This window comes from Mustela erminea, chromosome 21 (genome assembly GCF_009829155.1).
Source record: "Mustela erminea isolate mMusErm1 chromosome 21, mMusErm1.Pri, whole genome shotgun sequence".
In the NCBI taxonomy this organism is placed as follows: domain Eukaryota; kingdom Metazoa; phylum Chordata; class Mammalia; order Carnivora; family Mustelidae; genus Mustela; species Mustela erminea.
Window position 1 is genome coordinate 33083979 of NC_045634.1, and position 15604 is coordinate 33099582.

At 39.7% G+C, this 15604-nt stretch overlaps 1 long non-coding RNA gene across 2 annotated transcripts; it reads left to right on the forward strand.

The window, feature by feature from the left end:
* Window positions 1-597: 597 nt before the first annotated feature.
* Window positions 598-14029, forward strand: LOC116581633. 2 transcript variants are annotated; one of them, XR_004282141.1, is made up of 3 exons: window positions 598-645; window positions 6869-6993; window positions 13622-14029. It is a non-coding gene; the product is annotated as an uncharacterized LOC116581633 (long non-coding RNA). The 2 variants fall into 2 exon arrangements; XR_004282142.1 differs by having other exon boundaries at window positions 13817-14029.
* Window positions 14030-15604: the final 1575 nt, after the last annotated feature.

Below are 15604 nucleotides of genomic sequence, written 5' to 3' on the forward strand. Positions count from 1 at the left end.
TGTGTGCAGAACATTTTCCTTGGGGAAGTCTGGTGCGGTGGAAATGCTGGGTACTGTGTTCATAATTTCTTCAGATCTCTGAAGTATCTTCACTGCTCACAGCCCTTATCAAACACACTGGCGACAACAAGCCTTCGTGCATTCCGGGACAAAGTGTATTTAAGAACATTCACTGAGCTTTAATGCTAGGTTAGACTCTGGATTGTTAATAAATTAATTCCTCCGGCCAGGGAAATTCTCTGGGCATAATCTCTACCCACCTGTGCCATAAGATTTTTCTCCTCTTTTCTTCCAGAGTATCCTCTGCAGACCATACCCTACCACAGCACTTAATATTCTATTTTGCAGATTAAAATTTATTTAAAGTTGCCTCTCCACATAGACAGTACACTTGCTTGAAAACTGGAATCCATTTTCACAGCTCATGCCTACATTCTTTTTTTTTTTTTGTATCCTATTTATTTGACAGATCAGAAGTAGGCAGAGCAGCCAGCAGACAGGAGGAAGCAGGCTCCCCACCAAGCAGAGAGCCCAATGCTGGGTTCCATTCCAGGACCCTGGGATCATGACCAGAGCTGAAGGCAGAGGCTTAACCCACTAAGCCACCCAGGCGCCCCTCACGCCTGCATTCTAACAACGTGCTTGGTGAGTAGCAGATCTTTAATAACCGATGAGTGGATGGATGGATAAATAAATTAGCACATGACATAACAGTGAAAGTAGAGAGGGCAGCACTAAGTATGAGTCAAGGTAGGTTCTGAAATACAGTTGTGTAAAAGTCCTAGGAGAGGATTCCAGGTGAGGGAGGGAGAAATTTTCTCCCAGTGTATTCAGAGACACTTTCAATAAGGGTGATGTGTGAGGACGGCTGCTTGTCCTTCTCCCTCTCTTCCTTGTTCATGCTTGCTCTCTCTCTCTCTCTCAAATAAGTAAATAAAATCTTTAAAAAAGTGATATTTGAACAGGAATGAAAAAATAAATAGGTTTCACTTGAAGGAGAAGGGGAGCAGACATGTGGAGCAGAGACAGTGTGGCCCAAAGCACAAAATGGGGGAAACACATGACCGATTTAACAAGGCAACTTCTTTGCCTTGTCTGGAGGAGGGGAGACTGGATGTCTAAAGATAGGAGGGAAGAACGAAGTTGGTAAAAAGATTAAACTGGAAAAATAAGAAAACCAGATTGAGGAAGATATTGGACTTCCTGTTTAGGTTAGACTTTAACCCCTAAAATCAGGGCTTGAGGAAGGATACCCTGGAAATGTTGGAGGTGAAAGGGGTACAGAGAAATGAAAAGCATGGTGGATTAGGAGAAAATGCAGTAGTTCATGAAAAAGATGCTAATGGCCTGAATTAGGACAACAAAAATAAGAATGAGGAAGAGGGAAATTGTAAGGAACATTTTGGGGAGAATAGACTAACATTTTCATTTACCACTGATATTTGCCGGGCACAGTGCTAAATAGTCGGTAATACACATGAAGAGAAAGAGTTGTCAAGACAAAATGTCTAGCTTGGCCCTTTAGTTGGATAGAAAAGTCTTTTACGTCTCATTTATTCAAAATTGCTCCAGCCCTCCAGTTAGGAATCATGAAAGTAAATGAAACATTAAAAAGTATCTGGTTATGAATTCACAGTTTAAAGATGAAGGTGCTGAGGCCTGGAAAGCCATAGAAGTTGTCAAGCCCAGACAGCTATGTTAGTAGCAGAACTGATGTCATGAGCCCCGATTCCCAGCTGAGTTCGCTTCTCCCTTTTATGTGACTTGGTTCATTGGTTTTAAAAGGGAAATTCAGGGGCTCCTGGGTGGCTCAGTCAGTTAAGCATCTGCCTTTTGCTCAGGTCAGGATCCCAGAGTCCTGGGATCGAGCCCCTCTGTAGGCTCCCTGCTCAGTGGGGAGTCTGCTTCTCCCTCTGTCCCTCTACCTGTTCCTGCTCTGTGTCTCGCTTTCTCTGTCACAAATAAATAAAAATCTTCTAAAAAATAGATAAAATAAAAGGGTACTTTAAACAATCACAAATATAGTTAGATCGAGAACCCAGAGAAACAATATAACCTAATTCCTAAGGGAAAGATCTCTTTACTCTGATTTTCATTCTTTATTCAACAAATATTTAATGTGATGTTCTCATCACACAGTGAAAAAAGTTGTCAGTCATTCTGGCTGACTGGTAGTTTCAGGGCAATCCTTAGTTCATTTAACACTTAGAGTACACAGAGTTCTTCAGGATGAAATTTAAAGCACAATAATTAGGGGACTCTAATAAGTCCGGTCAATTCATTTTCAAGGTGAGGTGTGGTCTTTGAGGGCAGTGGCTTTGAAAAGGTAGTCAGTGCTATTTAATGTGGCAAGTGTCTTCTGAGTGGGTGTGGTTTTTTTTTTTTAAGATTTTATTTATTTATGACAGAGACAGCGAGAGAGGGAGCACGAGCAGAGGGAGCTGGAGAGGGAGAAGCAGCCTCCTAACCAGAGAGCCTGATGTGGGGCCTGATCCCAGGACACTGGGATCATGACCTGAGCCAAAGCAGATGCTCAACAACTGAGCCACCCTGGTGCTCCTTTAATGGATATTCTAAATAAAAAACCAACCAGGAAAGACTTTTTACACTTAAATTTTTAGAAAAGTAAGCCAAAATGCTTTAGATTCACTTTTTAATAAAAAGCCCTTTCACGCTATTTTTTTTTTAATTTTTAAAAAAGATGATTAGAGAGAAAGAGAGCACAGGGGGAGGGGCGGAAGGAAAGGGAGAGAGAGAATCTCAAACACAATCCATTCTGAACGTAGAGCCCGATGTGGGGCTCAGTCTACAATCCTCAGATCATGACCTGAACCAAAATCAAGAGTCAGACACTTAACTGACTGAGCCACCCAGGAGCCCCTCACACCAGTTTTAATGTAAAAATGGTAAGAGAACAGAAACAAGCATGACAAAAAAAAGCTGATCCAACTGTATATTAACGATGTAGAGAACTGAATACTTAAAAGCTTACTATATGCAAACACACTTTTAAAACTTGAAATGGCTTTTAAAAAATATACTTCTAGGGACGCCTGGGTGGCTCAGTTGGTTAAGCAGCTGCCTTCAGCTCAGGTCATGATCCCAGCGTCCTGGGATCGAGTCCCACATCGGGCTCCTTGCTCAGCAGGGAGCCTGCTTCTCCCTCTGCCTCTGCCTGCCATTCTGTCTGCCTGTGCTCACTCTCTCTCCCTCTCTCTCTCTGATAAATAAATAAAATCTTAAAAAAAAATTACTTAAAAAAATATACTTCTATAATTTTGCTATTAATGTGTGTATATATACATATACATAACATATATAAAATATATATATATAACGTATATGAAATGAACATTTCTGTTACTATGAAATGTATTACCTATCTTACATCACTCTGGACTTTATGAGATACCAAAATGTCTTAAAATTAATTAACCAATAATTTCATAAAATTTGAGATTTTATCTCTAGAGTAATATTGATTGAATCTTTTAAAATTTTTAAATTATAAAGTTTTTAAAGAAGGAAATACAGAGAACACTACAATAAACATTTGTACTTAGCAAAAGGTAGGCTTCTGTCATATTTGTACCAAGTCTTAAAAAAAAACATGAACTGGATAAAGTAAAATCATACCTTTTTTCTCTTATCAATGGATTATGTTGCATCTAGTTAGATGTAACTAATCTAACAGATTAACATACATTCTAATTTGTTTCCTGTCATTATTTTTTTAATTTTATATGTATTGGTATGTGTGATTATAATTTGTTCATTTTGATTGACCTGGATCTCAGTGTACAAATATATGGTCACAATGTATTTATCTATTGAGAGTTTAAGTTGCGTGAACTTTTCTGTATTGCAAAATGCAGCGAAACTCCTTGTATGTGTGCTTGTCTATGAGTTTCTCAGACCACGAAGTGGGTTTGCTGGGTCATGATATGTGTGTACCTCCCCCATTTTTGCCATAACCAGCAGTATATAAATGTTTTTCCTGCCCCATATCCTCACCAAGTTTACATTTCCAGTATTTTTAATCTAGTAAATACAAAATGGCATCTTCTTATCATTTAAGTATATATTTCCTAAATTTGTTGAAATGGAACATCTTTTCTTGTTTACAAATTATCCATTTCCTTTGATTATTTTTTCTTTATTTGTTTAACTTTTACTTATTGATTTGTCATTGTTTAAATACAATGGGATGTTAATTTTTGTTTGATATACCCATTGCAAATATGTCTCCAAATCTTAATTGTGAAGAATTCTCAGTTATAATTCATTTCAATGTTTATCCTATCTCCCTCCTCTAAAATTTCAAGTGGACCTACATTAGAGTTGTCAAATCTACCTGGCATATATCTTTATCACTTTTTCTTTTCCTATTTTTTCCTATTGTCCCTCTGTACTGAATTTTATACAAATCCTTCAGTACACGTTTGGATTGATAAATTCTTTATTGCAAGCAGTTTCAAAGTGGTGAGTCTGGCTTCTGCCCCAGGCTCATAGGAGCACCCTAGACTCAGTTTCTCAGGTAGACCCAACTCTCATTGGCTTTTACCTGCTTCAGTCTGGAAATCCACAAGGCTTATGTTTTCAGCCCCAACTCATTATATTTAATTTAATTCTCCAGTGTGCTTTTCAGTGAGGCTAACCCCTTCAGTTTTAAAATTCTCAAAATCATGATTCCCCAGCACCCAGAAATGTTGACTTATTTCTAGCAAAATGTTTTCTGTATATTCAGGTAAGATTTGCCTGCAATTTCAGAGGGTTCATCTGAAGCCCTTTCAAGGATCCGAAATCCCAGGTTATAAAGCCGTATTCTGTCGCTTCCGCTCTCCCGTAACACACTGTTCTTTGCACAACTGAAAATGCCTTGCCTTTGGCTGTATATCCACTATCACAGATGAGTGTCAGACGAACACACATTTTCAGCGTTCTCTTTCACTCACCTTAAGTCCTTAATATCTTTTTTCGGTTCAATTTAATTTGCATATAGTAGTAAAGCATGGGGTACATTCCCTCAGGAGGCTGCTGAAGCCAGATTGTTCTGGCTCCGGAGAGACAACTGCTAATATTTTTCAGGAATTTTGCCATCCGTTGTTAAGCACAACTACTATTAAAATTAAATGATACAAACTTATAATTTAAAAATTTTAACAAAAACAAAGTAATACTCAAAACTTAGCAGTTCCTAATTTTTTCTTAATATTTTACTTTTGTCTATGCTCTTGACATTATTTATGTCTATTTATGTCAGGTCTGTGTGGTAGAAATACAGTACGATATTGTGTATTTCTTTTCAACCTGTCATTCAATGATATCACACTGGTGGCTTGAAACTGGCCCCAGGGGATGTATTTATACTCCAGAAATGAGCAAATGCTACAAATCAGGGTGTGGTCACCTACGCCATGTAACATAGTGTATACCAGCAAAATACAGTTATATAAATTTAAATTAATTTCAATAGAAATTTACCTTAGCTCCTCAGTCACCATGGCCCCATTTCAAGTGCTCAGTAGTCACTTGTGCTTGGGTGGCCGCTGTATTAAGCAGCACAGATAAAGACAGTTTGATTATCACAGAAAGTTCTCTCGCTAACTGGTGGTTTATTTTGGGAGTCAGAAAACTGATCCTGTAAAGAGCCAGAGAATAGATGTTTAAGGCTTTGCAAGTCGTACAACCTCTATCTCAACTACTCAGTTCTGCTGCTGTAGCTCAGAAGCAGTCAGATAATGCATAAAGGAATGGATGTGACCGTGTCTCCAGGAAACGTTATTTTTTTTAAAAAAAGATTTTTATTTATTTAACAGAGAGATCACAAGTAGGCAGATAGGCAGGCAGAGAGAGAAGGGGAAGCAGGCTCCCTGCTGAGCAGAGAACCTAATGCAGGGCTTGATCCTAGGACCTTGAGATCCTGACCTGAGCTGAAGGCAGGGCTTAACCCACTGAGCCACCCAGGCGCCCCTCCAGAAAACGTTATTTACAAGAACAGGAGGCTGCTGGATTTGACATACAGGCTCTCTGCCCATCTCTGGCATAAACTTAAGAAAGCAATGGGGACGATATCAACAATGCAATCCAACTGTAAAGTGGGATGCATTGGGGCACCTGGGTGGCTCAGTAGGTTAAGCATTTGCCTTCGGCTCAGGTCATGATCTCAGGGTCCTGGGATCGGCCCCACATGGGGCTCCCTGCTCAGCGGGAAGCCTGCTTCTCCCTCACCATCTGCCTGCCACTCCCCCTGCTTGTGCTTTCTCTCTCTCTCTCTCTCTCTGTCAAATAAATAAATAAATAAAATCTTAAAACAATAAAGTAGGATATAGTTGTTACACAGCACATAGCACAAAAATTGAGGAACTCGGCTTCCAGTATTCAAAAACTATTATCCAGTGCTGCCAAGAAGCTGCTTAGGGCAATGATGAACAAGCCTCCATTGTTTTGCTTTTGACTTACTCATTAGCATAAAAAATATTAATCAGCATTAAAGTCAACTGTAAGTCACTGTGTTCATTTTTCAGTTGCAACCATAACCTGACTATGATGAGAAGAATTTGGTGAGAATTAATGAAAGAATTCTGTGAAAATCAATTGGCTACATGGACTATAAAATTCAGACTATTGCATATTGTGCTGTGTGTAAGTTACATGCATCACACCCAAAGTAAAATTATGTACATGTGTCTATGTACACATTGTTTTTCTTTTTCCCAGAAAGCTAGTTGTTAAATGATTATTAGTACCCCACTGGCAAGTCGTTATATGTCTAAAACTGTGACTCAACAATGCATGATGATTCTTGGTGTATCTAAAGTCATCTGTCTATGTATCCATCTGTCTTCCTATCTATCATTTTTTCTAGCATGACCTTGAAAATGTGCGCGGCTCAGCTCAAGGTCTGGGGAATGTCAAGGGGAGAGAACCCCACGGCAAAATGCCCCACTATGCTCTGAATCTATTACCACTATGCCAAAGATATACTTCACCGTGAGTAAATTTTATCTCAATTATGATTACTTGACCTTGGTAGATAGCTAACTGTCCATAGTTAATATTGAACTGTCCCAGTACTATACAGTTGACCCATCAGACTGAAGAAAAATTATGTGAATAAATTTCTTTAGGAAAATGGGAGATACTGTTTGAACATATATTTGCATTGAATATTGGGAGTGGGGAGTTGCTGAGTGGCTCAGTAGGTTAAGCCTCTGCCTTCAGCTCAGGTCATGATCTCAGGGTCCTGGGATCGAGCCCCACATCCGGCTCTCTGCCTGGCAGGGAGACTGCTTCCCCCTCTCTCTCTGCCTGCCTCTCTGCCTACTTTTAATCTCTCTCTCTCCCTCTCTCTCTGTCAAACGAATGAATAAAATCTTTAAAAGAAAAAAAAAGAATATTGGGAGTTGATAGAAACATGAATAAAAATCATTCTTTTCTTGGATAGTCACCTGAGTTTATGCCCTTCATTTTGCCATGTTCCTTTTAAATAATAATATATTTTCAGCTTATATTGGAAATATTCTTTGGTAGAAGATAAAGGAAACTTTTTAAAAGGTTCTAATTATTTATTTGAGAGAGATAGAGCATGAAGGAAGGGAGGGCAGTGGGAGAAGCAGGCTCCCCACTGAGCAGGGAGCCTGAGACCAGGCTGGATCCCAGGACCCTGGGACCATGACCTGAACGAAGGGCAGAAGCTTAACCCACTGAGCCACCCAGGTGCCCCCGTACAGGAAATTTTTATCTGAGATAAATACTCTGACTCCCTAAATCTAAAAACTCCCAAAATGGGCACTCAATTCATGTGTGTGTGTAATATGTATTTTACTCTCTATGTATTTAATGAAATTTATCAAAGCTTTATAAATAGCATTAAAGAAGTATATATAATGCCCTGATGCAGTGTGACAGACTAAGCCCAGGCAAAATCCAGCAAAGTTCAGATTTCTGGTTCTGGAAAATATGTTAGACCATTTCCCTATGAAAACAAGTCAAGATGTTGCTATGAACGGGAGTCCCGGATGAAGCAATTCGCTGAAAATATCTCAGAAGACTTTGGCCCCTAAGACAAAGCTTTCTGACTCTAGAGAGGACTGTCAACATTTTTAAGCCACAATTTTAATCTTTAGTTACACTGGGTTGAAGGGCTCTTGATAACTTTTTACCTGTTTTAAAAATGCTTAAGATCATAAACAATAATAAAAAATCTAGCATCCAGAAAGCTTGTTCAGCTCATGGCCGAATTTCCTTTAGCTATGCTTTTGGAGAGCGATTTTAAAATTATACCTCAGAGGATTTCTTCTGTGTTACTGTATTCCCAATCATAGCCATCCTGCCAAAAAACAAAACAAAACAAAAAACCTAAAAACCAAACCAAACCAAAACCACACACACAGAGAGAGAGAGAGAGAGAGAGAAAATGCTCTGAATACACACTCCATTAAGTAGGAAAACAATGCACAACAGGTTAAATTAATAAAAAGTATGTCCATTTTTTTTGCATATTGTTTTTCCACACTCCCTTTTCACTATGTCATCCTGATTCCACAGCTATATCACAGTCTTGGCTTTTTTAAAGATCAAAAAGAAATAAGAAAGCAACCGATTCAAATCCTCTTCTAGAGAAGTTAATATTGAATTTTTTTTCCCTCAAAGTAAAGTGTGGGCAAAGTAAATAAGCAAATTTTTCCTGAATGCTTAACAAACAAGTAAGTGAATGTGTAATATTTGCCACTTACATAAGTTGCTTTGTTGAATTAATGTTTAAAAATTTTTAATTTATATTTGTTAAGTTAAAACTTGACAGGATGGTTGTTTTTAGCTTTTCAAACCCGTGCACTGAAAAATGCCTCATTTTTAAGTTGAAACTTAGTGGTCATGAGGCAAGATCCTTAGGGATTAATTTATAAGCTGTCTGTAACCCTTTAATTGCCAGAGCACTTTAGAATAGTTGTTCTTAGTATACAAAAGGACTTTCCCCTTCACTTCTTGAAAACATGGTTAATGTTGGGAAATTTGTTATTGAATTATGTACCACCTCCCCAGTTTTAAGAATTTTACTCATAAAGGAAAGAGGTAGGTAAATGTTATAAACAGTTTAAAGGAAAATTCAGAACATCAAAAATTTATATAGTGCAAAAAAATATTGAAATGAATTTCCAACGGAGGCCAACAATGTGTTTTGGGAGGAAAAGGAAGTCAGTTCCATCCTTACCAGAGAGGACATACCTTAGATACCTATCAGTTACCTACAATTTAGAAAGAAGTGCAAAACAGCTCAAAAACAATGAATTGGGTTAGAATTAGCCATCCAGGAGGATGGGCTATAGTCAATGTATAGATTTTTATTGTCTTTTCAACAGCTTGTGTTGGTGACATTTGGGCACACATTTATACTCATAGAGGTGACAAATACGTAGACTTTAATTGACTTCATTGATTCCTAACAAACATCCCATGCGGTTTCTCTAGGGTAACAAAGAAAATCTCAGGGCATCAGAGGGCTGAAATAATTTTTAAGACTGAGCTTATGAGCTTATGCTCATTGGTATGACTGTAAACTAGAATCATCTAGTAGCTATCAAAGCATTAAAAGAAAATTTAGTCACCACCACTATTCCAAAATCTTTATTGTCAGACTGACAGTGATTCATACTTGAGATTTTTTGGTGAGGGAACAAGTGGAGTATGTTATAGTTATATATAGTGGGAAACATATTAATCTTTTAATAATAATTTAAAAAAATCCTGGTTGATTCCTAGTTTGATTAAGGTATGGAATTTAAAAATAAGGTCTCTAACATTATCTGAAACAGTGATACGTTGTCAGGACAATCATCATTTTTCTAGTGATTTTTTAAATTTTAAATTTTTATGTTTTTAATTTCTAATTTTAATTTTTTAATTTTTAATTTTTTTATTATGTTCAATTAGCCAGCATATAGTACCTCATCAGTTTTTGATGTAGTGTTCAATGATTCATTAGTTGCATATAACACCCAGTGCTCACCTCATGTGTGCTCCTAAATGCCCATCACCTGGTTACCCCACCCCCCCAGCGCCTCACCCCCTCCCTTCTATAACCTCAGTTTGGTTCCCAGAGTCCAGAGCCTATCATGATTTGTCCCCCTCTCCGATTTCTTCACTTTCAGTTTTCCCTCCCTTCCCCTGTGGTCCTTTGTGCTATTCCTTATGATCCACATATGAGTGAAACCATATGATGATTGTTTTTCTCTGCGTGACTTATTTCACTTAACATAATCCCCTCCAGTTCCACCCATGTTGGTGCAATTGGTGGGTATTCATCCTTTCTGATGGCTGAGTGATAGTCCAATGTATACATGGACCACATCTTCTTTATCCATTCACCTGTCGATGGACACCTCAGCTCTTTCCACAGTTTGGCTATCGTGGACATAAGCTGCTATGAACATTGGGGTATATGTACCCCTTCTTTTTACTATATCCGTAGCTTGGGGGTAAATATCAAGTAATGCAATTGTAAGGTCATAGGACAGTTCTATTTTTAATGTCTTGAGGAACCTCCATACTGTTTTCCAGAGTGGCTGTAACAGTTTGTATAGTCACCAACAGTGTAAGAGGGTTCCCCTTTCTCCACCTCCTCGCCAGCATTTGTTGTTTCCTGTCTTGTTAATTTTGGCCATTCTAACTGGTGTAAGGTGGTATCTCATTGTGGTTTGATTTGCATTTCCCTGATGGCTAATGCCGTTGAACATTTTTTTCATGTGTCTGTTAGCCATTCATATGTCTTCTTAGGAGAAGTGTCTGTCCATGTCTTTTCTAGGGATTTTTTTTAAGCTTTTTAAAATTTATTTGATACAGATCACAAGTAGGCAGAGAGGCACGCAGAGAAAGGGAGAAGCAGGCTTCCCACTGAGCAGAGAGCCTGATGCAGGGCTGGATCCCAGGACCCTGGGATCATGACCTGAGCTGAAGGCAGAGGCGTTATTAACCCACTGAGCCACTTTTCTAGGGATTTTTAAGTGATGATTTTGAGTTGCCATTAGATGGCACTATTGCATCCTTAGTAAATGTGAGTTCTGTTGGCTGCCCTGAAGGAAACGGAAGTCGCATCCGACTTGGTGGCCAGACTTGATCCCTAGCCGCCTCATTTGACTGCTCACTCCTAAAAATCTACTCAAGCCAGCAATGTTACAGTCCAACCCTGAAAGCTGTGATTCTTCTTAGCTATTTGGAGCTGAGCCAATGAAACCCAAGCACTTCCTCTGCATCTTTGCAGAGCATTCCGTCCTACCTCGGACCCTGCCACGCTGCCTGTCTTCCAGTTCTCCCACCACTTGCCACTGCATTGTGGGTCCCCTGGGCATGGCCCCCCTCGCTCGATGCACTCCTAGTTGGAAGCCAGAAGCAGGAGATTTTACTGTAAAACTCCATCGTTCCAGCTTTCCTACACAAATCAGAGCATTGGCAGCATGGGGCCCTTCTCCCGGAGGACCAGAGGAGGTAGACTTTCCTCTCCACCAGCGGCTGCTCCTGTCTTTCCTCTTACGCCCCGCCCCCCCTATACTAGTTACAGTACTGGCTTGGCCACGGCAGGGATGCGGTTTTGCCAAATCTGATCTAAGCTGATAAGGAGTAAAGAAGGTTTTTCCAACTGTCCCCTTAGTTAGAAGGTTCTCTCACATCAATAGAATCAGTGCCGACATTGTACATTTGTACCTTGGTTCTTCTTCTTCATCTTCCTCCCCCCATTCCTTCAAAATGGACCTCTCTCAGTTTTCAAGACATGCTTTGACATAATTGGTTGATGCCTCAGCATCGTTGCCGTGCAAACATTTCAGCCATTGTTAGGGCTGACCATCCCTTAGACCCCGGCTTTGACCCTCTTCTCCTTCTAGATTTCATCCGACTGGTACCAATGTCTTTTGCATTGAAACAAACACACACACACACACACACACACACACACACACACACACACATATATTTTGTTTGTATATATACATACAAAATATAGTTTACAAACCTAAAAGAGCTTTGAAATAAGAGTATCAATTATATCAGTGTTTTCCAAGTTTTTCCCTAAAAATGGAGGGGGCGTGAATGAGAGCATTCTGTGACTGTAACATTTTTTGGAAGTTTCTAACAATATTAGGAATTTATGAGAATTTCACATTTGATGCCATAAAATATATCCATATTTTTAATACAAAATACTTTTAAATTAAACATTTACTATCAACTCTAACTGATATTTCAGAAAGATGACTCCTGCTTTTTTCTGGGGTCTTGAATGGATACCTAAGACATGCATTAATTATTTCTGAGGGAAAAGTACTTCAGAGGTTCACTTTATGAGTAATAACTATAGCCTTTTTGGTTTTTTCAATTTTTATTTTTTAAAGAATTTATTTATTTTAGAGAGGAGTGGTGAGGAGGGGCAGAAGGAGAAAATCTCACACAAACCCTCCTATGAGCACCAGGCTTGATCCCACGACCCTGAGATCATGGCCGTGAGCTGAAATCAAGAGTCAAACACAGAACTGACTGAGCCACCCAGACTCCCCTAAATATGGTCTCTTTCATTTTTCCACCAATGCCTGGAGAAGTCGCACTGAAAAATCCTAAAAGTTAAAATTTGGAGACTGCATGGTTATTTTAACAAAAAGAAAATGAGTTTTTTAGTCCTAGACTTATGGTTAAATACCAGGTTGCCATTTTCTAGTTGTTTTGTGCAGGAAACTTATTCAACATCTTTGAGCTATAGTATCCTAATCTCTAAGTATAAAACACAGGGGTGCCTGGGTGGCTCAGTCAGTTAAGCATCTGCCTTTGGCTCCGGTCATTACCCTGCAGTCCTGGAATCAAGCCCCACATCAGGATTATATTTTAAGCATATAGCAGCCAATCAATACATCATCGCTATTATGATTATAATTTAGACAGTAGTGTGAGTTCTAAATTACTGGTTTTTAATCTCTAATGGGTGGAAAAATACTTATTTTTACATATAAATCAATGTAAATAAAGATAAATTACTTATTGCCTAGTAAAAACTATTTTGATCATTATACTATATGGTTCTCAATCACAGTGAGTTTATATTCTTAAACTAATATCGCATACCCCCCTTTCCAAAGAATATAAATAAAAATCTTAAAACTGGTGTTTCTAAAACCTAGGTCTTCTTATAGCCAAACTGTCAAGGAGCTTGTTAAAAATTCAGCTTTCTAGGCCTTCTGAATCAGAATGCTCTGTTGCCTGGACTTCTAAATTAAAAAAAGAAAAAAGAACAAAAGGGCTTGCTAAACATAAACATTAGGAGTCACTGCAGTAGGTGACCGCTCACTCCCACTTTGCTTAGGACTTTTCTGATTCTGGCATGGGACGTCCCATGTCCTGTGTTCTGACACCTGCCCTAGGCCCACGCCAACCTGGGTGGTGAGTCACCCTAAAAAGTCCGATGGTGGGTATTAAGGAGGGCACGTATTGCATGGAGCACTGGGTGTGGTGCATAAACAATGAATCTTGGAACACTGAAAAATAAAAAACAGAATTTATTACCAAGATCTAACTATATAACAAAAACAACAAAATGTTTGCAAAGACTTGGCATTTAAATTAAGCTTTTGAAAAACAGGAAAGAAAGAAAGAGAAGTAACAATTCCACTGAGATGAAGCTTAGTCAAGAATCAAGACTGGGTAACTTTGAAAATCACCAATTCATTCTTGGTGTTCTGCTGACCTCTGGTGGAGACTGCTTTTAACTACAACAAATTGAAAGTCGATTTGGGAATGAAATCTACTCTGCATTAAATTTCTCCTTTGATATTAGACACATGGAGGAAGCACTCTGTGATTATGCCATAGATGTCCTTTCTCAGGCTGTGTCCGTGCCACAGAATCACACAGAGGGGATGACTGTGCTCCCTGCTGCCATTGATTGGTACGCACCTTCTCCCAGGTACTCGCAGGAAGAATCTGCTTTGCATGAAATCTGTAAGTAGAGGGGGCGCCTGGGTGGCTCATTCGGTTAAGTGTCTGCCTTCAGTTCAGGTCATGATCCCGGGTCCTGGGATGGAGTCCCCATCGGGCTTCCTACTCAGCAGGGAGCCTGCTTCTCTCTCCCACCTACTGCTCCCCCTGCTTGTGCTTTCTCTCTCTCTCTCTCTCTCTCTGATAAAGAAATAAAATCTTTAAAAAAAAATCTATAACTAGAGAGTCAATGTAAAACCGAGTCTAAGTCCTGGTCTCTGCATCTGACATACCCTTGTCCCAGATGTCCATGTGTCTCTCCTTTGCTTACTTCAGAGCGCTGATTAAATACTGTCAGAGCCCTTCCTGGTCACACTGCACAAATACCAACTCTTTTCTGGCTACTTTCTCTTATCCTTAGCCTGCTTCAGTCCTCTCGACACCGTCAGCCACACCCGACATCTCTTCATTTTTCTCTCTTTCTCTCTCCGTCATTGTTTCCACTAGAAAAACGCAGGGACTTTGCCTAAATTGTTTGCTGTTACATTGACAGCATTTAGGTCAGGAGGCCTAGTAGGTTATCAGCAGCTGCACAATGTATTTACTGAATGAATGAATGAATGAATGAATGGTTCGATTCTTAATTAGCACAATGCCAACTCTCTGAAAGCCAGCCGGCAGCCAAACACAACGCACGAATCCTTGCAAATCAAAGTTTTAGTTAAAGGAAGTCACCCTCCTCCTGTCCTTTCACAAGGAAACGCCCCAGTTACCTAATTTCACAGACTGGAAATAGAGTAGTGATGACAGCCAGAGTGCCTCGCAGGCCTGGGCAGGCCCGGCACAGGCTGGCTGTGAGGCGGTGTGGGGCCCCAGGCACCGGGCGGGTCTGAAGTCTTCCAGAGTCACCTCAGGCTGGGTACAAAAGCCCTTGGGCAAAACCCCAGGAGGTGTGTGGGGGGTATCTTTATGAAGCTTCCGCATTACTGGATGAATCAAAGAATTAGTAGGCAAACAGGATGGAAAGTGAGAGGCAGGAAGATTAGGAAGTGCTCCCTCAGAAGGCCAAACGCTAAGCTCTGTGTTGGTTTGCACAGTAGGAGAAGCATATCTGGGTGGGAACAGTTGCCTAGGGACTTCCTAGCGTTGAAATGTGGGCAAGTCCGATCTTGCTGCGTTGTTCTCATCTCAAAAGCAGGATAAAGAAAGGAGATCATCTGTGTAACGTTCCATGGTAAGTACTTGGCCAGTGTGAGCTGTCTGGGGCAGGCACACCAGATGGATCCGACATTATTGGACAAGTCATGCCATCCAAACACGGTGCACCTGTGTGTCCCTCACCCCACTCTCTCCATGGCCATCCGCTCTAAACAACCCAGGGGTTAACTTGGTCATTCCCATTCTTCTCTGGTGTTTGTATTCCCACTAACTTTTATTCAGTAGTTCACAATGGGCCAGAAAACCGAAAACCAACATGGCAAAGAAGGATTGCTCAACTTTGGACAATTCTTTCATTTATTAATTGAGTAAACTACAGTTGTGATCTTAAATATAGGGATTTCATAGTTTTACTATCTCTTAGAGAACCTGTTCAAAGGTAGTAGGAAATCCATGTGTTTTTTCTCTTTTTATTCTTTTTTAAAATTAT